General features: G+C 34.2%; 1 pseudogene; it reads right to left on the bottom strand.

Moving 5' to 3' along the window:
* The window catches only part of LOC124075514 (enolase-phosphatase E1-like), a 100,036-nt pseudogene that overhangs the window by 11,498 nt on the left and 64,585 nt on the right, over positions 1 to 23,953 (bottom strand).

The raw sequence follows: 23,953 nt of genomic DNA, 5'->3' as shown, positions 1-23,953 counted from the left end.
AGAAGAGGTATTTACATCAACCACCTTATTTGTGCAAATAACCTAGATATACTGAGAGACCACTCACATTATCAGTTAGGAGATGGTTTAAACACCAACTTCCCATGTGACCATGTGACAGCAATGACAGTTTTGTAAAAAAAAAAAAACAAAAACAAAAACAAAAACAAAAAAAACCTTATGAAGATAGCAACCTCACGTGTATTATATTAAATCATTTCTGTAGTCCATCTTCTTGGCCCTTAGCAAGGTGTCTTTATAGTACAATTATTATCAGTAGTATCAAATGCAGAATTGTGAGACTACCCTGTCACATTATTCTCAGTTATTCCATTTGGTGCCTAGATTTAGCCATTTAAATCAAATCACATGAACTTTGAAGGCCTATCTTAAAAATCTATGTGTCTTTCTCTAGTTTCTTTGTACGTTTTCTAAGGCATCAGGTACATGCCACCTCTGGCAGTAAGTAAGTTGAAGCTGACTTGAGACAATTAAAGTTGAGACACAGTGTCATGACATTTAGGATAAATATAAGAGATATAATCCAAGAGAGCATTCATCATATCTTCAGAAAGAGTGCATGTCAAACAGCATATACGCCGAAATCAGACAGTAGAAATTAGTAGTGTCCCCAGTGTGACTCCCCACCCATATAACTTCCTACCCTCATGTGTCCACTTCTATGGCATCACATCAACTCCATGATGACAGACGATGCGATCTGGAGTGGGTTCTTCCTGGTGTTCTGTCTGTAGAGTGAGGGTATTTGGCCACATCCTGTTGTTTTATGGTCAGAGGTGTCAGAATCTGGTTAAGTTCTAAGTAATCAAGGCAGCCTTGAAAAACACTTTAGAAAAACAACACAGAGAGTTTTTCTTCATGAAGAAGAGAAATCTTCTGATCCTTGTTCTATTTTAATTCTGGATGGAGCTAATTTTTAACGTGAAGTATTATGTCTTTTCTTCTTGGTTAAAGTCATTTTATTAGTTTTCTCCTGCTGCCGTAAGACACTCCCACAATTTAATTGCATCGAGTAATATAATTTATTATGTTATACTTATGGAAGATAGAAGTCTGAAATGAATTGTGCTGGATGGACTAAAATCAGGGTGTTGGTAGTTGTAATCCTGTCTGTCTGAGGGCACTAGGCTAGAACCTATTTCCTGGCCTTTTTGAACTTTCCTTGTTTCAAGGGTTCTTCCTGTATTTTTAAATTCAGTAATATTGTATTTTCTGATCCTTCTCCTGCCATAGCATCTTTCTCTGACTGACTGTAGTAGCAAAACATCTAAAACATCTTCTGATTTTTCTTTTTTTTTTAGTTGATGATGGACCTTTATCTTTTATTTTTTTATATGTGGTGCTGAGAATAGAATCCAGTGCCTCACACACACTAGGCAGGTGCTCTACCACTGAGCTATAACCCCAGCCCACATCCTCTGATTTTAACAACTCATGATTAGATTGGGGCCATCTGGATAATCCTGGATCATAACTGAAAAATCCATTTTAACATTGAAGGTACCATATTTTACTTAGTGCATAGGTTTTGGGGGACATCATTCAACCTTCCTGAACCTACTTAAATTATATGTTGATTTAAACACAACACCTCCATGACTTTGCTGCCCCGGTTCTTGCAAAAAAATCTCTTCTTTATTCTTCTCTAAGTCTCTAGAAGTCATCTTGCATGTGGTGCTGAACACTTCTGCTACCAAAGCTCTGCTAATTACTTCACTTCTCAGTTTCCATATAAACCGATTTCTGTTAGGCTAATCATAGCAGGTTTTCTGAAATGTCTAGAATCTCAGTAGGGAAACAGCTCTGCTCATGACATAGAGAAAAGGTCATGACTATGAAGTTGGCTTCTAGGGAAGTTTCTATAATTACCTGTAATGGATACATAAAGAAAGAATATAATTCATGCTGACGGAGGAGGAGAAAACTTAGTAAGAATTTGAGTAGAAATGTTAAATTGTTGAAGTTTTATGGATCCAATGATTCTCTTTGTAGAATATGCATCTCACATGTTTACTATTGTAGTCAAATCTGTATGCAGTGGGAGGAGGCAGTGACCCTCCATATAGCATGTTCTGAAAGACACTTGAGAGGTCTATCATACTATGCCAAACTACTAGATGTAGGCTCCAGGCATTTGTCTTTTTAGTAAACTCCCAGGAACATGTGATATGCTTTCCCTTTGATTTAGAACAATTTCATTAGATGCTAAGATTAATTTGGAAAATAGTGTCCTGAGGGATTAGAACTCATGATTTCATAAGGATTAAAACACATCACCTTTGCTCCAGGAGAGGCAAGTTCTGGTGACCACTTAAGAAGTGTTGGCTATGTCACAGTTCAGGACCTCTGTGCCCACAGGGTCCATAATATAAAAGACAGAAATGTCCTGTGGCTCCAAGAACCATATGGTATTAGACTGGGAGCAGAAATTCTGTTATTCAATTTCTGTATCCTTGGCCAGGTGGGCCTCAAGAGTAAAGTAAGGTCTCTGAGCCATGTGATCACTGTGCTGATTGATTTCATATAGCAACTTGATGTGGCCATGAGCTGCCTAGACATTTTGTTAAACATAATTTCTCAGTTTGTTTATAAGGGCATTTCTGGAATAAATACACCTTTAAATCAGTAACATGAATAACACAGGTTGTCTTCTCCAGTGTAGGTGTGCCCCATTCAACTCATTGAAGACCAGTGTACAATGAAAAGCTGAATAATAAAGAATTCTTTCTTTATGCCTGACTATTTTCAAGAGAGGACGTTAATCTTCTGCCTTTGAACTTGTGGTAGGACTAGAGTTGATGAGCTGTACAGGATCTCCAGCTTGCAGATCATGGACTTCTCAATCTGTGTAATTGTATGAGCCAATTTCTCATGGTAACTTTGTATATCTGTATGTCTATGTATGTATATTTGTCTCTCTGTATTCTGTTTTTCTGAAGATCTATGCTAATACCATCACCAACATCCTTTTTATCCCAAATATTTTGTTATGCCTTAGAAGATTGGTCTGGTGGGTCTGAATAAATATTCCTCCTATGATTCCAAAGCTATGTTCTGTACTTTGTTTTATCAGCACACTTTCCAAGTTGTATTATAATTGCTTGCCAATTGCTATCTTGCTCAGCAAACCTCAGGTATTCTTCAGGTCAGGAACCATTTCAATCATATTGATTGTTCCATTTTTTGGTATCTGGCATATTTCTGAAAAATAGTAAATTCATATTGAGAATTTCTATAAGAGTAAATTTAATTGAATTTTTAATTTTAATCTAATTTTGATTTTATTTAGTACATAGTGATTGTATAAATTAATGGGTTTTATTGTGACATTTCTATACATAAATCAAAAGTGCTTCTAAAAAAGAGCAACAAAATTTTCCTTCTAACTTAACAGGTTGCCATATATTATTCATTGAAAACTTATACTCGTGTTATCACATTTCCACCTACATTTTACCATTTGAAGAATCAGCCAGGGAACACAATTGTACATTTTTGTCTTTCTGGGGCAAATTCATGTCAAATATTTTATAAGTGAGGAAATTGGGTAGAAGAAGATATTTGCTACAAGTCATTCACAAAATATATTCTTTTACTTGGTAGATCATTTGTCTTTTTCTATTATTATCATAGGTCCATGAGGTTATTCTAGCCTAACCCCTGCACATAGGCACACAGTACAACAGGCATTTTATAAACATGTTTTTGAAGGTGCTCAATTGATTCACTTAAGAAATCTAGAGGAAAATAAGACATGCAAGTTTTCCTACACTACAAGTTGATACAGAGTATGTCAGGATATATATTTTAAAATAGAGAAGAAATAGAGATTATCTCGAAAGAGATTTAATACATACAGATGTCTTTCTACAAATATATCATTATTGTCGTCCTTGACATGAAACAATTGGAGACATAGGTAGGGAGAATCTGTCATAGGATGACCAAACTTTCAGCGCTAACTCCAGATAAGACCAGGGCAAACAAGAATTAGTTGGTCATCTGAGGATAAGTTATTTCATGAACTTTGCCGCAATCTGGCTGCAGCAAAATAACAGGGGGGGGGGAAGGGGGGGTGAGGAGGAACTTGTGAAGGTGGATACAGCATGAGTGGGAGCCCTTTATTGTAAGACAGTAGGGGTATATATACATAACTAATTACTCACAGCTTATCTTAATAAACATAAACTAGATACAGCAGTCAACCAATAAGGAATCATCTTAATGATTACACACAGCTTAATTTAATTGACATAATCTAGACACAGCAGTCAGTCATTAAGGAATCTATCATCTTAATGGCTCGCTGGTGTTACTTCTCAAACCACTCCCTCTGGCAAAATGCCAGGAGCCATCTTGACTTGTTTATGGACCCTAACAGAACTTCTTGACTATACTTGGAGATTGCTTGGGGAAAGATGTTAGAGATGGGAAATTAGCTCTAAGAAAAACTATCAAACAAAAATGAACAAAATAATAGGAGATGAGTTTCATGACCTAACCAAAGCATTCTGGGTGCCAGAAAGCCAAGAGGGGAGAGCTGCAGGAGTGCCTAAGATTTTAGGGGGATAATTTTGTTTCTTAATTATACACATGACATATAAATAGATTATCACTGGACAGAAGTATGCAGAGCATGACATTAAACTACTCCTTCTTTTTCCACAGCTAACCAGTCTTTACAATGTGATGCATATCCTTCCTGAAGTTTCCTGATGCATTAGATATATATATTTTTTTCATTTCTTCCTCTTCACATTTGTTTTGTGATTTTTCTGTTTTCAATTAAGGTCTGTTTTTTGAGATGTTTCACAAGTCAATGCCTAAAGAGCAACTCATTTTTCAAAACCTATCCTTGTATTTTATAAAATATTTTATAAGATGTGTGATGATTTAGTTAACTATTGACCAATTGAGGTCACTTAGTTTTTTTAAGTAATAGTTTTGAAAATAATAAGTAATAATTCAAGAGGCATTTTTATACATATATATGCACAGAATGAAGAATCTCTGTGTGATAGTAATAACAAAATTCTAATTAACATGTATTTGTTACCTATTACGTGTCAATCTCTGTTATGCATTTTGTATCCTGTTTAATCTTTACAACAGTTGTGAGTTAATATGATTATTCCAGTTTTATACAAATGAAGAGATTGCAGTTTAGAGGTGTTAAGCCCTACAAAAAGGTTAAACTGGTAGAAAGAGATGGAGTTGTCGGACAGAACACAAGAGAGCAGTCCTACATGTTAGGCCAAAAGTGCAATTGTTTGGTACAGTTTTTCTCTAGAAATCATTAAATAAATGAAAGCCTATCTAATTTATATTTGTTTATTTTTGGTAAAACTTTCCTCTTCTAACTAAACAAGATGTTGGTCAGTCTCATTTAGAAGCTTACTTACAGTTTCACATGCACTTGACATTTCTCTTCTGACAAAGCATCCAGTGTACACAAAATACAATTTTCACTTAGCTTTATAATGTCAAATTGCTTTTGAAAGAGGCCATAACAAGTGCTTTTCTCAGCCACAATGACTGAACCAAACATTTTCCAATATTTTTGATTATGTATGATAACATCTCAAAAATTTGCTGATCTATTGAGGGAAAAGTGATATTAATTCCTATTTTAACTTGCATTTATTTTAGTAACTATCATGTTCAATTTATGCTACTTATATTTTTCATGCATGAAATTTTTGTTTTTATCTTTTGTTCAATTTCTGTCTTTGACTTTTTAAAATAAAAATCCCTTATACATTTTATACTGTTCTTATTTTATGTATCTTTCAAATATTTTATTTTATTGTTATTTTTTGTGTGCTGTGATGAGGATTGAACTCAGGGCCTCCTACATGCTATGCAGGTGCTTTACCAGTAAGCCACATGCCCAGTTTGTTTTCCAAATGTTTTATAAAATTGAGTTAATTTATTTAGTTAAGGCATAAAAGTGAAATTGTTACTATCAACTAGTGTACTGACATTCTTTCTAGGATTGGCTAGACTGTAGATAGAGAAATTAAAGCTTCTGATTGTGGTTCTTTTAGATTCAAAGATTCTTCTACCATATTTCTTTTTGCACTGTAGCTTTAAATATTTAGCTGAGAACCCACTGAATAGAATGCAGCAAAATGTGTTTTGAGACTGATGATAACATCAGGAGTTCTTAATAGGCCTATGTATCCAACACAGTAACTGTTAAGGGAAGTTAGCAGTCACTATTAGGACTATTGAGAACTCTTGATGTTATCATCATTCACTGTTTAATTTTACATGGTTTTAAACCAAAACTCTGTTTTCAGTATGAAGCACATGATATTGAATAGACAAGATGTATTTCCTAAATTTAAGAAACTGCTGTTTGTTTTTTAATAAGTTGAATCCAGTTGCAGGTTAACAGATTAAAATAATCTTCTTTTTCTTTAGTCAATTTAGGAATCATTAACCTTAACAAAACATATAAAGGGATACCCCTGTCAAAGTTATACCCCCAAATTCCCAATGTTCTTAGAATATATGATTTCCTATAACAGATTAAATACAATAACAGAGTAAATACAGAATACTAAGTTCTTCAATACTTGGGAAATCAACTCCCTATCATTTTAAATGTGACATAAAATGGATCTTTAGTTATAAAGCTTATATAAGGCTAGAAATCTATTAATACATTTTTTTTTAAAATTAGAGCTTATAAACTCACCTGAGTTGAAGACTGTAAAATACCAGTTTCTGAAATAATAGAACAAAGTATAAAAATAACATAAATGATAATTAGTAATATAAAATTAATTGATATTTGCAAGCAAGTGGTAATAAAAAGTTTGAGTACATATACTACCTCCCATAAAGGTTTAATTTCTATAGGATCTGTTCTTCTATTGCAAATGAGTAAATAACTGTTTATTAAAATAGAATATAATGTTATAAGGTATGATATTACATGTAAATGGTATATTATTTAAATATAGATCATGATAAATTAAAGGTGAAAATTACAAATAATATAGTAACCATGTAAATTAAAATACATGTAAGCTAACTAATGGGACAGAAATCAGGTTAGTGGTTTCTAGAGACCAGGGTAAAGGAAAGTGGGACTTGGAAAGGAGTGGGAGAAATCTGTGGGGGCAATGGAAAACTTTTTAATTTTGATTTTAGCTGCAGTTTTAAGATTATATAAAATTTTCAAAATTCATTTAGTTGTGCAGCTTGAATTGAAAATCTTTACCATTGTGCTACATGGTTGATAAGAAAAAAAGATAAAACCAATCACAAACAAAATAATGTCATCTTATAAATCCCTGGACTGGTTGACATTACTGGTCAATTTTCTCAACTATTTAATGAATGTATTGTATCACAGTCATACAAACTATCAAAACATGAAAAAGAATCACTTACTATTTGATTTATGAGTCCAGTAATAACTTGTTGCTAGAACTAAATAAACATACTTGAAAAGAAGATTACCAAGAGCAATATCCTTCCTAAATACAGATGCAAGAATCCATTAAGGATATTAGCAAACTGAATCCAGCAAAATATATATAAACAAAAAAAAAAACAATGCAACTTGACCAAGTAAAGATTTTCCTTGAATTTATGGTTTACTTAACATTAAAAGAAGAAATAATATTATTCAACAAGTTAAGGTAATAAAGTATAAATATAATTATCTCATTAAATTGCAAAAGAGTGTTTAAAAAATTCAACCCCATCATGAATTAAAAAAAAATTCTCTCAGCAATTTAGATATTGAAGGGAAGCTCCTCATCTTAATACTGAACACGGAAAAAATAGCAGCTAACATTATACTTCATGGCGAGTGACTGAATGTTTTTTACCTAAGGTCAGAATCAAAGCAAGGATGTTTCCAGTCCTTGCTTCCATGCTTCTGTTGAGTATTGTTTTGCATATCTGAGACAGGAAAAATAAGCAAAGACAGGAATCACGATAGGCTGATTGGAAAGCAAGCCTCTGTGCACATCTGTTCTGATTATGTACTTTGAAAATCCTGAGGAAGCAATGCTGGAGGAGTTGCATGCACCTGATTTCAAAACTTACTGCAGTAGTAGAGTAATCCAAACAGTGTGCTATTGATGTAAGGAGACAGATCAATGGAATAGAACAGACTCCAGAAATAGACTCTTGTTTGTGTGATCAATAGGTTTTTGACAAAGTTGGGAGGCCATTGAACGGCAAAGACACAGAGTTTTTCATAAGTAATGTTGACACAACTGAATAATCTTCTTAAAAAATAAACTATTAACCTCACAGCATGAAAAATTAACTTGAAATTAATCATAGACCTAGATTCAAAGGCAAAAACCATAAATATCTTAAAAGAAAACACAATAAAAAGGTTTTGTGACCTAAGAAATGACACAAACAAATAATAAATCCTCAAAGTAAAATATGGAATTCGTCCAAACCTAAAAGCCTTGCTCTTTAAAGAAACAATTAAAAAGATAAAGGCAAGCCACAATATGGAAAAGAAAACTGTATTATTTATATACAAATAAAAGAAAAAACTCAATCAGACTATGTAATAAACATTAACATATAAATAAACACAATACTAAAATATCTGACCTGATCTCAGTTTAATAGTGATAAAGATATACAAACAGCCAGTAAATACGTGAAAAGGTGCTTCGCATAATTATTTATTAGATAGTTGCAAATTAATATGCCATAAAACATGTCAATGACTAGAAATAACACTTGAGTCAGCAGAACTTCAAACATTGCTGGTGGGCATGTAATAATTCACAACCGCTTTGGAAAAAAAAATGGCATTTTTTTTTTCTTACTGAATTAAGCATAAATTTACCATAGGATCCAGGATGACACAGGTATTTACTCAAGATAAAATAAAATATATTTTACATAAATTGTACCCAAATATTCATGGCAATTTTATTCATAAAAACCAATACATGGAAACAACCTAAATATCAATCAGCAGGTGAATAGAGAAGAAAATTGCAGTCTATGTAAGGACTCAGTAATAAAAAGGAAGGAACTGCTAAGAAAGCTAATTATGGATGAATATCAAAACTGTGCTGCATGACTAAAGACAGATACCAGAGTACTTAACATATTATTAAATTATATTTAATTCTAGGAAAGTTAAATGTAATCCCTGTAACAAAAAGTACAACTGTAGTATTTGTCTTCAAAGGGGAGTAAGAAAGATTTTGAAGGGAAAGATACATTTTTTTTATGAGAGAGAGAGAGAGAGAGAGAGAGAGAGAGAGAGAGAGAGAGAGAGAGAGTTTTTAAATATTTATTTTTTAGTTTTCGGTGGACACAACATCTTTATTTGTATGTGGTGCTGAGGATCAAACCCAGCACCGCGTGCATGCCAGGCGAGCGCGCTACTGCTTGAGGCACATTTCCAGCCTGGAAAAAATACTTTTTAAACTTGATTTAGGATTCTAGTTATTGAGGAATTTGGAGCCCGACCCCACAGTATGTAGATCGTAGCCAACTTTTTCTTCTATCAGACGGCTTGTCTCTGATTTGATATCAAGCTCCTTGATCCATTTTGAATTAACTTTTGTGCATGGCGAGAGAAAGGGATTCAGTTTCATTTTGTTGCATATGGATTTCCAGTTTTCCCAGCACCATTTGTTGAAGATGCTATCCTTCCTCCATTGCATGCTTTTAGCCCCTTTATCAAATATAAGATAGTTGTAGTTCTGTGGATTGGTTTCTGTGTCCTCTATTCTGTACCATTGGTCCACGCACCTGTTTTGGTACCAGTACCATGCTGTTTTTGTTACTATTGCTCTGTAGTATAGTTTGAAGTCTGGTATCGCTATACCGCCGGATTCGCACTTCCTGCTTAGAATTGCTTTTGCTATTCTGGGTCTTTTATTTTTCCATATGAATTTCATGATTGCTTTATCCATTTCTACAAGAAATGCCGTTGGGATTTTGATTGGCATTGCATTAAACCTATAGAGAACTTTTGGTAATATCGCCATTTGGATGATGTTAGTTCTGCCTATCCATGAACAGGGTATATTTTTCCATCTTCTAAGATCTTCTTCTATTTCTCTCTTTAGGGTTTTGTAGTTTTCATTGTATAAGTCTTTCACCTCTTTTGTTAGGTTGATTCCCAAGTATTTTATTTTTTTTTTGAACTCAAAAAATTAGACAATAAGAGAACAAACAACCCAATCAACAAATGGGCCAAGGACCTGAACAGACACTTCTCAGAGGAGGACATACAATCAATCAACAAGTACATGAAAAAATGCTCACCATCTCTAGCAGTCAGAGAAATGCAAATCAAAACCACCCTATGATACCATCTCACTCCAGTAAGATTGGCAGCCATTATGAAGTCAAACAACAACAAGTGCTGGCGAGGATGTGGGGAAAAGGGTACACTTGTACATTGCTGGTGGGACTGCAAATTGGTGCAGCCAATTTGGAAAGCAGTATGGAGATTTCTTGGAAAGCTGGGAATGGAGCCACCATTTGACCCAGCTATTCCCCTTCTCGGTCTATTCCCTAAAGACCTAAAAAGAGCATGCTACAGGGACACTGCTACATGGATGTTCATAGCAGCACAATTCACAATAGCAAGACTGTGGAACCAACGTAGATGCCCTTCAATAGATGAATGGATAAAAAAATGTGGCATTTATACACAATGGAGTATTACTCTGCATTAAAAAATGACAAAATCATAGAATTTGCAGGGAAATGGATGGCATTAGAGCAGATTATGCTAAGTGAAGCTAGCCAATCCCTAAAAATCAAATGCCAAATGTCTTCTTTGATATAAGGAGAGTAACTAAGAACAGAGTAGGGTCAAAGAGCATGAGAAGAAGATTAACATTAAACAGGGATGCGAGGTGGGAGGGAAAGGGAGAGAGAAGGGAAATTGCATGGAAATGGAAGGAGACCCTCAGAGTTATACAAAAGTACATACAAGAGGAAGTGAGGGGAAAGGGCAAAATAATACAAGGGGGACAAATGAATGTCAGTAGAGGGGGCAGAGAGAGAAGAGGGGAGGGGAGAGGAGGGGAGGGGAGATAGTAGAGGATAGGAAAGGCAGCAGAACACAACAGACACTAGTATGGCAATATGTAAATCAATGGATGTGTAACTGATGTGATTCTGCAATCTGTATATGGGGTAAAAATGGGAGCTCATAACCCACTTGAATCAAAGTGTGAAATATGATATATCAAGAACTATGTAATGTTTTGAACAACCAACAATAAAAAATTTAAAAAAATATATATAAATGGTACTTGGAAGACTAGTGTATCATTCTTAAATGAAGTTCCAAGTTCCAAATTCCTTTTCTAGATCTGTAATTTACCTAGGCGTATTGTTTTCTCTGAGTGATTATTTAGGTTGAAGATTATATTCATTTTACCTTCACAAAGTTTCTGTCAGGTATATTCAAGTATTGCCTCTTCACATTTGTAATCTGCTAGCAGATACTTGCCTAGAGATGATAGTGTTAAAAAATTTTAAAAACATGGACTTGATCAATATCAACATAGGAAAAGATCTTTTGAAAAAAGTCGCGTCCAAAAGTTTGTTGAAAGCATTTGTTTTACGTTAGAAAGTTATATGTTACTCACATAGCAACTGCTAACATAACAACTTGTAATGTCAGAGTTTAAAATAATGAATTCATTAAGATTTGTCTTTATGTTGTTAATTGTTTAGATTATAAACAAATATACTTAATAACTTTATAATAGATATCAAATTTTATGGTTTTACATTATTTAAACCGGCTCATCAACTTGGAATAGTTTAAATTACTGTAATCAGAGCGATCTACCAAGGTGTTTGCAATAAACTTACACAGGAAGAAAAAAAAATTGATTTAGGAGCTTTTTACACAGTTCTTTATATTCATCAGAACTCAAATGGACTCATTATATCATCAATTTTTTTTTTAAATGAGAGATTTGTACTTAAGGGGTTAAATATATATAAGAAAATTTCCCTACTATAATTTCCTTTTAGACATTCAGGATGGATGTTAATAATTAAAATTTTGCACAAAAACAAATAGACAAAAACAGTTCAACAAATTTTAAGCCCATTATTTCCAAAACTCATTTAATTAGGGAAACTTATTTTCAATTTGTCAATGATAAACATCACTATTAGTAAAGGAAATGAGGGAGACCTCCCAGGGAAAGACTTTGTCACTACAATTCCATGATTTTAGAAAAATATGCTATAAATATTAGAGTAATATGCTAGATTCTTTATGAAACACATATACAAAACAAGCAAATATTGACATATAAAAGGCTTTATTATGAGAAAATAGAAACTAAAGAATTAGATGCTGCAAATTCAAGTGTCTGATTAGAATTAACAATACTTAACTGTGTTTTCTGTATGGCTAATTCCTGATTAAATGCTGGTTGATGAATATACAGAAGCTAGAACCTCAAATAATTTCTCCATTTTATCTATCATAACAAAGTCAGATATGATATTCACATATGATGCAGGTATGTTTGAACAAAAACAACAAAACTCATCTTTAATCAATGTATCATCAATTCATTTCTCTTAAAAATTACTACTTTTTAAAATTCCCTATTAATCTTATAGTTGAGTGCATGAGTATACCTCTCCTTCATACACACCTGGGAGTTCTATAGAATGCAACTTTCTCCTCTTGTTGCCTATGGTAGAGAAAAATAAATGAAGAGCTCCTGGCCACCAGTTCTTAGGGGAGGGTTAACAGTGAACCTGTGGTTCTAATGTGAACAGGTGTGAGCAGGACTTGTAATGGATTACTGAAAGAGTAGATCAGAAGGGTAAGTTTACACAGCTGCTAATCATGTCACTCAGGATAGTTTTGTTTTTTTTTTTTTTGATTCCTGCATTTTTGTCACGTGTTTGCATTATTTTATTAAATAAAAGTATTCTGGGTTTTATTGGAAGGAGGAGTTTATGTGAGCATTAATTGTCTGTGATTGAAGAGTAAAAGTTATGTGTAAGTATATCAAAGCACTCTGGAAAAAGTAACAAAGGTTTGGTTTCTAATTCATTTTCAATCTCTGTTATCAGCAACTTGTTTTCTTCTAAAATAGTAAGGTATTTTTTATTTTGGAAGTAATGCAGATTTAACTAATTAAGTAGATAACTTGTAAAATAAAAATTACATTAAAAATAAAAAACCCACAAGATTATCACTTGGATGGAATCACTGTGAATGTGTTTTTCTTTCTAGATTATAAAATCATCAGTATCACAGGGTAAAGAGCTTTGTACTCCTCTTTTAAAATTTAAGTTCTTGTCTATGTTGTTAAATAGCCTATGGATATGTGATTTTTAATGACTGCATAATTATAAAATAATACTAATATAATTTAATTACCATTATAATATAATAATTATATTACTACATAAAATGATTAAATCATAATTAATAGAAAATTTCCTCTGTGGCTGAGCAGTTGTATTTGTTAGATTGGCTTTTGTTATGTTTAGAAAAATATAAACTAAAATATGAGATCCAACTTGGGCATATATAATAAAACTATTTGTAAAATATGCAGTGATATTTATTCAATGTTCTGTACTTATAGACAATTTATACCGGTCACTTTATTTAATCCTCAAACAATACGTGGCATAAATAATGTTGTTGTAATGACTATCAACATTTAGGAAAAAGATGAAACCATCTCTATTCATTTTTACAGTTGATAAACAGAAATACTGATACTTGGAAAGATTAAGAAACTTGCCCAGGATAATTTATCTAGCAAGCAGACTCGGGATTTTAATGCAGAACTGAAAGATGGCAGAAAGGAGTTAGACAATGAGTTCTGATTTCCTCACAACACAGAAAAAATTCGGTGAAGGAAAAGCAAAATTGAAAGTTCGGTGACAACATAAATGCTCTTAAGACTCAATATTACAAAGTCGGAGACCTGGAGGGACTTGAAGATAGGTTACCAGAGTAGAGGATAGGTGCAGACCTCCCTGGGGAGGGGCAGCAGAGATAGAGGGAATGGCAAAACTCTTAAGCTCACCCACTTAAAATCATGTGGAAAGGAGGACAAAAATTTAAAGCATGATGGGAACAACAGGGTTCTTAAGCCAGAGCAAAGAGCTTAAAACCAAACTGTGAAAAGCAAGCTGAGCCAGGGGTTTGAAACCATTTTATTAGATCCTCAGCTGATTACTCAATCCATTACATCAACATATCTTCCCATGCCCAAATAGCTGCAAATTAATCAAGAGGGAAGTTCCCTGCTATGGGACCTTTTATGAATCCAGCCAGAAAGAATTCTAGAGGGACCACTACTAAGAAATTTGCTGAAATCCCCTCTGCTTCCATCTCACCAGAACAAGGGGAGAGGACTGGTACAGAAGCAAGGGCAGAAAGCTCTGCACAACTTTCACTCAACTCAGGGGCAGAGCAACAAAGAAGCTTTTATCCCCAAGCAGAGAAAATTGGATTCACCAGTTCCACACCAGTACTGACCACTGGCATTGGGGAGAGGTACCATGGCAAGCCTAGGGACCATACCCAGGATCTCTGGCCTATACCAGAGGGAAGCTGCCTGAATATCCAGAAATATAGAGGTCCCCTTCCCAGATGGTGGCACGCAGGAACAGGTGGCTGAGAGCATAAGTTCCCCAGAAAACTTAAGTGGAAGGCAGCTGCAAACAAATCCCCAGGGAGATTAGTGAAGCTAGAAAATTTTTAGAGCCAAGGCCACAGGAAGTGGCTGTTCCCAACCTTAAGTGGCATCCAGCCTCACTCATGATCACAACTGGTGAGTGGAAGGGCATTGTTTGGATACTGGCAGGATCTTACATCAGACATAGTCAACAGAGGGAATCCATGTTCCTCATTCACAACCTATGGCAGTGGAAACTAGAACCCAGGTCAATCACCTGAATCTCTTTATACAGTACCCCAGAGAATAATGCATCACAGAATATCCACAGAAAACTCACAGAGTTTCTCTGCTCACAGACAGCTATCAGGAACTTCACAATAAAAAAAAAGGATAGTGTATGGGGGAGCAGGTATATGTTGACCCACCTCAATCATGGGGACACTCTAGAGCCTGCATCCTGAACTCCTGCACAAATAAAACAACTAAATCACAACACTGAATCCTCCAAGCAGACAGATGCAGGTCTCTGAGCTGACAAATAAGAACCAGCTAGTGGGAAGTTTATAGAAACTAAGGAATTGGCTTCTGTGCCCCAGCAACTCTGGAGAGATCAACAAAGAATAATGGATATCTGCTAAATGTCCAAATCCCAATGAAATTTAAACCAAGATTCCACTAGAATTTCCTTCACCTTGACATGGTTTACTATAAACTCTAACATCAAATTTGATCATATAAATAACTCTTTAACTTAAATGGTAATTGTTACCTCGATAACCAACTTTGTACCTTCAACACATTTTATTGTATTTTACCTAATGTTTTAAAACATTAATCAGAATTAATCTTCCTATCTTTGTAGTCCTAGCTCCAGTTTATACTTGCTGCTGTCATTCCCTGTTCCTCCCTTGTGGTATCTGCTACTATCTCAAATATCCACCATCCATATATTTCTCCTTTCTACCTTGGCATGAATTTTTTTTATATATATTTTTCCTCTTTCTTTCTTACTTTTGTTCTGTCTTTCCTTTCCCTCTCTTTTTTTTGCCCAATCTTTCTTCCTCTCCCAGCTAGCCCTCATTTAAAGGTTATAGCAAGTTTATTAAATTTAATAACTAATTATTGAGCTATTCCACAACTTCATTAAAAGTTTATACCCGTATTTGAGTAACTGTGGTGAAAAATAGCAACAAGTCTTTGATTCTCATAAAGTTGAATAGTACAAGGCTTGGCTTAAAGCAATTATGGCAAATAAGATTTAATGGAATCTTTTGGAGTGCTGCTCTTATTGGTATCAGAAGAGGATACACATTGACTAAAATATAAATATCTGAATATTCATCCAACCCAGGGATCTTAAGAGAAAGATGCTCACAAACTAGTCCCTCACTTAAAAGAAGTGAGAACTATCCCAATAAATGGGTAGGAATACAGACAATATGAAAAAGCAAAGGGAAAAACCATCCCAAATAGCCCATAATGCTTCAACAACTGACTCCATCAACACCACAGTAGAGAAAATGGCAGAGAAGAATTTAGAGCATTCACACTTAAAATGCTCTATGAGGTAAAAAGAAGATGTAAAAATTAAAATTAGAGAGAAAACACAGGAAGTAAAAGATCACATAAATAAAGAGATGGATATTCTGAAAAAGAGCCAAATGGAAATTCTGTAAACTAAAGAAAGATTTGATAAACCAAATTAAAAATTCAAAAGAAAGCATCATTGCTGGGCCTGGTGGTGTATGCCTATAATCCCAGCAGCTCGGGGGGCTGAGGCAGGAGGCTTGCAAGTTCAAAGCCAGCCTCAGCAAAAGGGAGGTACTAAGGTACTAAGCAACTCAGTGAGAAAATATCTCTACATAAAATACAAAATAGGGCTGGGGATGTGGCTCAGTGGTCTAGTGCCCCTAAGTTCAGTCCCGGATTACACCCCCCCCCCCCCCCCCCCAAAAAAAAAGTATTATCAATTAGGCCACTATGGTGATAGATTTTCAGGCCTCAAAGACAAAGTATGTAATCCTGAAAATGAATTTGACCATCGCACTCCTCGGTTTATTCCCAAAGGGCTTAAAATCAGAATACTGTAGTGATACACCTACATCAATGTTTATAGTAGCTCAATTCACAATAGTTAAACTATGGAACAAGCCTAGGTCCCCTTAAATAGATGAATGGATAAATAAAATATTGTATATATACATAATGGAATATTACTCAGGCATAAAGAAGAATAAAATTAGGTCATTTGCTGGTAAATTGATGGAACTGGAGAATATCATAAATAAACCAACTCCAAAAGAACAAAGGACAAATATTCTCTCTGATATGCAGATGCTAACTCACAATAAGAGGGGTGGATAGAAAAGAATAGAAATACTTTAGACAAAGGGGAAAGAAGGGAAAGGAGGGGAAATGGGAAGAGGAGAGATAGCAGAATGCATTGGACCTTACTTTCCTATGTGCATATATGAATACATGACCAAGGTAATTCTACATCATGTACAACCAGGAAAATGAGAAGTCATATCCATATCCATAAAATATGTCAAAATACATTTTACTGCCTTGTATAACTAATAAATACAAATTTAAAAAACATCTTAAGAGATCATGAACACAATATTCAAATAATCTAGTATAATATTAAGAGGCCAAATTTAAGAATCATTTAAATAGATAAAGATTCCGAAATACAAGATAAATGGATGCAACAATTTTTTTTCAATAAAATAATATCAAGATATTTTTCAAACCTTAGGAATTAAATGGAAATTCAAATATATAGGATTCTATATATACAAAATCACAATATATCCATTCCAAGACACATTATAATGAAGATACCTAACATACAGAATAAGGACAGAATTTTAAAAGCTTCAAGAGAAAATTAGCTTGTCACAGTTAAGAGGTAAAGCAACCTGGATTTCAAATGATTTCTCAACCCAGACCCAAAGAGCAAGGAAGGAAATGGACACCAACTAAAAATACCATACCCAGCAAAATTAAGCTTCAGAATCGAAGATAAAATAAGAATTGTCCAAGATAAATAGAGGCTAAAAGAATTCATAACCAGAACCCCTGCCTTACGAAGAATACTCAGTGAAATATTTCATGAAAAAGAAATAAAAAATCAAAATGAAAACCAGCAAAGTGAGGAATTACACTAGAAGAATAATCCATTAAAGAAGAATCAAGAATGATTAAACATTAGAAATAAATCAAAATGAAAGGAAATAAAAATAATCTCTCAAAAATAACATTGAATGTATAAAAGACATAGTTTGGCAGATTTGAATAAAAAACAAGACCTAACATTATGCTGACTCCAAGAGACTCACCTCATAAGCAAAAAAATCCCCAGACTGAAAGGAAGGGTAAAGGCATACCATCCAAATTGGACTTGTAAAAAAGCAGGGGCAGATAGTCTGATATCAGATAAAGTGGACTTTAAGCCAAAATGAATTCAAAAAGACATAGAAGGTCACTTCATACTGTTTAAGGTAATCATACATCAACAAAATGTAATGTTCAAAATTATTTATTCCCCAGGTGATGAAGCATCTATATATATATATATATATATATATATATATATATATATATAACAAACTCTTCTCTCTTTTTTATCTTTTAAAATTTATTTTTATTTTTTTAGTCTTTGTACTTGTAAATGGACAACATGTCTTTTTTTATTTTATTTTTTATTGGTTGTTCAAAACATTATAAAGCTCTTGACATATCATATTTCATACATTAGATTCAAGTTGGTTATGAACTCCCAATTTTACCCCAAATACAGATTGCAGAATCACATCGGTTACACATCCACATTTTTACATAATGCCCTATTAGTAACTATTGTATTCTGCTACCTTTCCTATCCTCTACCATCCCCCCTCCCTCCCCTCCCATCTTCTCTCTCTACCCCATCCACTGTAATTCATATCTCTCCTTGTTTATTTTCCCATTCCCCTCCCAACCTCTTATATGTAATTTTGTATAACAATGAGGGTCTCCCTCCATTACCATGCAATTTCCCTTTTCTCTCCCTTTCCATCCCACCTCATGTATCTGTTTAATGTTAATCTTTTCTTCCTGCTCTTCCTCCCTGCTCTGTTCTTAGTTGCTCTCATTATATCAAAGAAGACATTTGGTATTTGTTTTTTAGGGATTGGCTAGCTTCACTAAGCATAATCTGCTCTAGTGCCATCCATTTCCCTGCAAATTCCATGATTTTGTCATTTTTTAGTGCTGCGTAATACTCCATGGTGTATAAATGCCACATTTTTTTTATCCATTCATCTATTGAAGGGCATCTGGGTTGGTTCCACAGTCTAGCAATTGTGAATTGTGCTGCTATGAACATCGATGTAGCAGTATCCCTGTAGTACGCTCTTTTAAGGTCTTCAGGGAAAAGTCCAAGAAGGGCAATAGCTGGGTCAAATGGTGGTTCCATTCCCAGCTTTCCCAGGAATCTCCATACTGCTTTCCAGATTGGCCGCACCAGTTTGCAGTCCCACCAGCAATGTACAAGAGTACCCTTTTCCCCACATCCTCACCAGCACTTGTTGTTGTTTGACTTCATAATGGCTGCCAATCTTACTGGAGTGAGATGGTATCTTAGGGTGGTTTTGATTTGCATTTCTCTGACTGCTAGAGATGGTGAGCATTTTTTCATGTACTTGTTGATTGATTGTATGTCCTCCTCTGAGAAGTGTCTGTTCAGGTCTTTGGCCCATTTGTTGCTTGGGTTATTTGTTTTCTTATTGTTTAATTTTTTGAGTTCTTTGTATACTCTGGATATTAGGGCTCTATCTGAAGTGTGAGGAGTAAAAATTTGTTCCCATGATGTAGGCTCCCTATTTACCTCTTTTATTGTTTCTCTTGCTGAGAGAAAACTTTTCAGTTTAAGTAAGTCCCATTTGTTGATTTTTGTTATCAACTTTTGTGCTATGGGTGTCCTATTAAGGAATTTGGAGCCCGACCCTACAATATGTAGATCGGAGCCAACTTTTTCTTCTATCAGACGCAGAGTCTCTGATTTGATATCTAGGTCCTTGATCCACTTTGAGTTAACTTTTGTGCATGGCGAGAGGAGGGGATTCAGTTTCATTTTGTTGCATATGGATTTCCAGTTTTCCCAGCACCATTTGTTGAAGATGCACCCTCCATTGCATACTTTTAGCTCCTTTATCAAATATAAGATAGTTGTAGCTTTGTGGATTAGTCTCTGTGTCCTCTATTCTGTACCATTGGTCCACCCTCCTGTTTTGGTACCAGTACCATGCTGTTTTTGTTATTATTGCTCTGTAATATAGTTTTAAGTCTGGTATTGCTATACCGCCTGATTCGCACTTCCTGCTTAGAATTGCTTTTGCTATTCTGGGTCTTTTATTTTTCCATATGAATTTCATGATTGCTTTATCCATTTCTACAAGAAATGCCGTTGGGATTTTGATTGGCATTGCATTAAACCTATAGAGAACTTTTGGTAATATCGCCATTTTGATGATGTTAGTTCTGCTTATCCATGAACAGGGTATATTTTTCCATCTTCTAAGATCTTCTTCTACTTCTCTTTTTAGGGTTTTGTAGTTTTCATTATATAAATCTTTCACCTCTTTTGTTAGGTTGATTCCCAAGTATTTTATTTTTTTTTGAGGATATTGTGAATGGAGTGTTTTTCCTCATTTCCGTTTCAGAAGTTTTGTCGCTGATATACAGAAATGCCTTTGATTTATGCGTGTTGATTTTATATCCTGCCACTTTGCTGAATTCATTTATTAGTTCTAGTAGTTTTTTTGTAGACCCTTTTGGGTCTTCTAGGTATAGAATCATGTCATCTGCAAATAGTGATAATTTAAGTTCTTCCTTTCCTATTTTTATGCCTTTAATTTCTTTCGTCTGTCTAATTGCTCTGGCCAGTGTTTCGAGAACTATATTGAATAGAAGTGGTGATAGAGGGCATCCCTGTCTTGTTCCAGATTTTAGGGGGAATGCCTTCAATTTTTCTCCATTGAGAATGATGCTAGCCTGAGGCTTAGCATAGATAGCTTTTACAATGTCGAGGTAAGTTCCTGTTATCCCTAGTTTTTCTAATGTTTTGAACATAAAGGGATGCTGTACTTTGTCAAATGCTTTTTCTGCGTCTATTGAGATGATCATATGGTTCCTATTTTTAAGTCTATTGATGTGGTGAATAACATTTATCTTCTCAATATTAATAATCAAATAGACCACAATACAGTGACACTGGGTTACTTTAGCACACCTCTCTCACCACTAGATACGTCATCCAAATATAAAGTAAGTAAAGTTTTAACAGAACTGAAAAATATAATTAATACTATGGTACCAACAGACACCTATAGAATATTTCATCCGTCAATGACTGGATTCCCTTTCTCCAGAAGCACATGTAATATTTTCTAAAATAGGTCATATTTTAGGTCAGAAGCCAAATCCTGGCCAAAAAGAGAGAGAGAGAGAGAGAGAGAGAGAGAGAATGCCTGCATTCTATAAGATCATAATGGAATGAAATTACAGATCATTGATAAGATTAAAAAAACACTCTAACTAATACCTGGATATTAAATGGTATAATTTCAAGTGATGAATGAATAGCAGAAGAAATCACAGGTGAAATTAAAAAAATTCTTAGAAGTAAATGAGAATAGTGCTAAAACCTATCAAAATCTCTGGGACACTATGAAGTCAATTTTAAGAGGAAGGTTCATAGCATTGAGCTCAAATCAGTAGACAACAAGAAATAATTAGAATCAGAGCCCAAAGTAATGAAATTGAGAAATTAAAAAAATATAGAAAAGATCAGCAAAACAAAGACTTTTGTTTTTCTAATAAGGATAAAGAGGATTTATAAACCCTTAGCCAAACTAACAAAAACAGAGGAGGGCAGAAAACTCAAATTAACAAAATTCAAGATAAAAAGGTGATATCACATTAGACACTGAAAATACAGAAAGAGGGTAATCAGAAACTATTTTTAAAATTTATACTCCACTAAGGTAATGAATCTTGAAAATATTGACAAATACCTATAGACATATGATCTGCTCAAATTGAATCAGGAGGACATAAAAAACTTAAACAGATCAATATCAAGTGATGAAATTGAAACAGCTATCAAAACGTTTTTCAAACAAAGGAAAGTCCAGGACTGTATGGATTCTCAGGCAAGTTCCACCAGACCTTTAAAGAAGGACTAATACCAATATTCCTCAAATTATTTCATGAACTAGAAAAAGAGGGAAATCTTTCAAACATATTCTATGAAGACAGTATCACTCAAATAACAAAACAGGGAAAAGTCATATATCAAGGAAAGAAATACCCTTGATGAATATAGAGGTGTAATTTCTTAATAGAATTTGGCAAACCACACACAAACCCCCCCCCAAAAAAAAAACATATTAAAAAGTGTTTATAATAGACAAAAATGCACTGTGAACAAGTACACTATGTCCCAGAGATACAAGTTTGGTTCAGCATATGAAAATCAAAAAGTGTAATTCATCACATAAATACAGTTAAGGACAAGAATACATGATTATCTCTATAGATGCAGAAAAAGCATTTTACAAAACACAGCACCCATTCATGTTTAAAACACTAGAAAAATGAGGGACAGAAGGAATATACCTCAACATCGTAAAGGCTATATATGAGGATCCTAAGGCCAACATCATTCTAAATGGAGAAAAATTGGAAGCATTTCTTCTAAAAACAGGAAGAGAACAAGGATGCCCACTATTGCCACTGTTATTAAATATACTCCTTGAAACTCTACACAGAGAAATCAGTCAAGAGAAGAAAATTAAAGGAGTACATATAGAAAAAGTAGTGTTCAAATTACCTCTGTTTGCTGATATCATGATCTTATATTTAGAAGACCACCCAAATTCCATAAGTTCTAGAGCTCATAAATGATTTTAACAAAGGATGAAAAATCGACATCCACAAATCAATCATGTTCCTTTATTCCAATGATAAGTCTGCATGATTAATCTGCTGAAGAAGAAATTAGGAAAACTAGCCCATTCACAATAGCCTAAAAAACAAAAAACTTGAAAATTAATCTAACAAAAGAGGTGAAGGACCTCTATAATGAAAGCTATAGACCACTAAAGAAAGAAATTGAAGAAAACATTAGAAGATGGAAAGACCTCCCATGTTCTTGTATAGACAGAATTAATATGGTCAAAATGGCCATAAACACAAAAGCTTATACAGATTCAACATAATTCCCATTAAATTTTCAATGGCAATCTTCCCAGAACTAGAAAAGCAGTTATAAAATTCATTTGGAAAAATAAGGGATGCAGGATAGCCAAAGCAAGAAAAGCCAAGTAGGAGGCAACACAACACGAAACCTTAAATTATATGACAGAGCTGTAGTAAAAGAAACAGCATGGTATGACACCAAAACAGGTATGAAGACTAATGGAATAGAATACAGAAATGGAATTGTATTCCACAGAGAAATGCTCATAAATACAGTTTCTCAGAATAGGCAAAAGTGCCAAAAATATACAATGGAGAAAAAAATAGCTTTTTCAAAAAGTCATGCTAGGATAACTCACAATCTATATGTAGTAAAATGAAATTAAACCCTATCTCTTCCCCTGCACAAAAGTCAACTCAAAGTGGGTAAAATGCTTAGAAATTATACCAGAAATCCCACAACTACTAGGAAAAAAAAATCAGACCAACACTCTAATATGTTGGCACAGGACACAATTTCCTTAACAAGACTCCTAAACTACAAGAAATAAAATAAAAAATCAGATTAAAAAGCTTTTTCATAGAAAAGGCAAAAATAATGTATGTAAAAAGAGAATCTACAGAAAATATTTGTCACTGCTTCTCAGATAGGACCTTAATATTCAGATCTCAAAATGGTTAACACGAAAAATAAACAAAACCAAAACCCAAAATACCATAATCAGCAAATGGGCAAAGAAACTAAACAAATGCTTCTCAAAAGAAGAAATATGAATGGTCAACAAATATATGGAAACATGTTAAATATCTCTTGCAATTAGGGAAGTGCAAATTAAAACTACATTGAGATTTCATCTCACTCCAGTCACAATGACAATTATCAAGAATAAATATAATAAGTGCTGGTGAGGATGTGGAAGGAAAGATACACTTATATATTGCTGGTGGGACTGCAAGTTGGTTCAACCCCTCTGGAAAGCAGTATGGAGGGAGATTGCTCAAAAAAACTAGGAATGTCATTAATATATGACCCAGCTATCCCA

The sequence above is a fragment of the Marmota monax genome, unplaced genomic scaffold (genome assembly GCF_021218885.2).
Source record: "Marmota monax isolate L192 unplaced genomic scaffold, Marmota_monax_Labrador192_F-V1.1 WCK01_AAM20220418_F8-fsc00357, whole genome shotgun sequence".
NCBI classification, from domain to species: domain Eukaryota; kingdom Metazoa; phylum Chordata; class Mammalia; order Rodentia; family Sciuridae; genus Marmota; species Marmota monax.
Note: the sequence above shows the minus strand (reverse complement) of the source record. Positions and strands in the feature narration are given on the sequence as shown.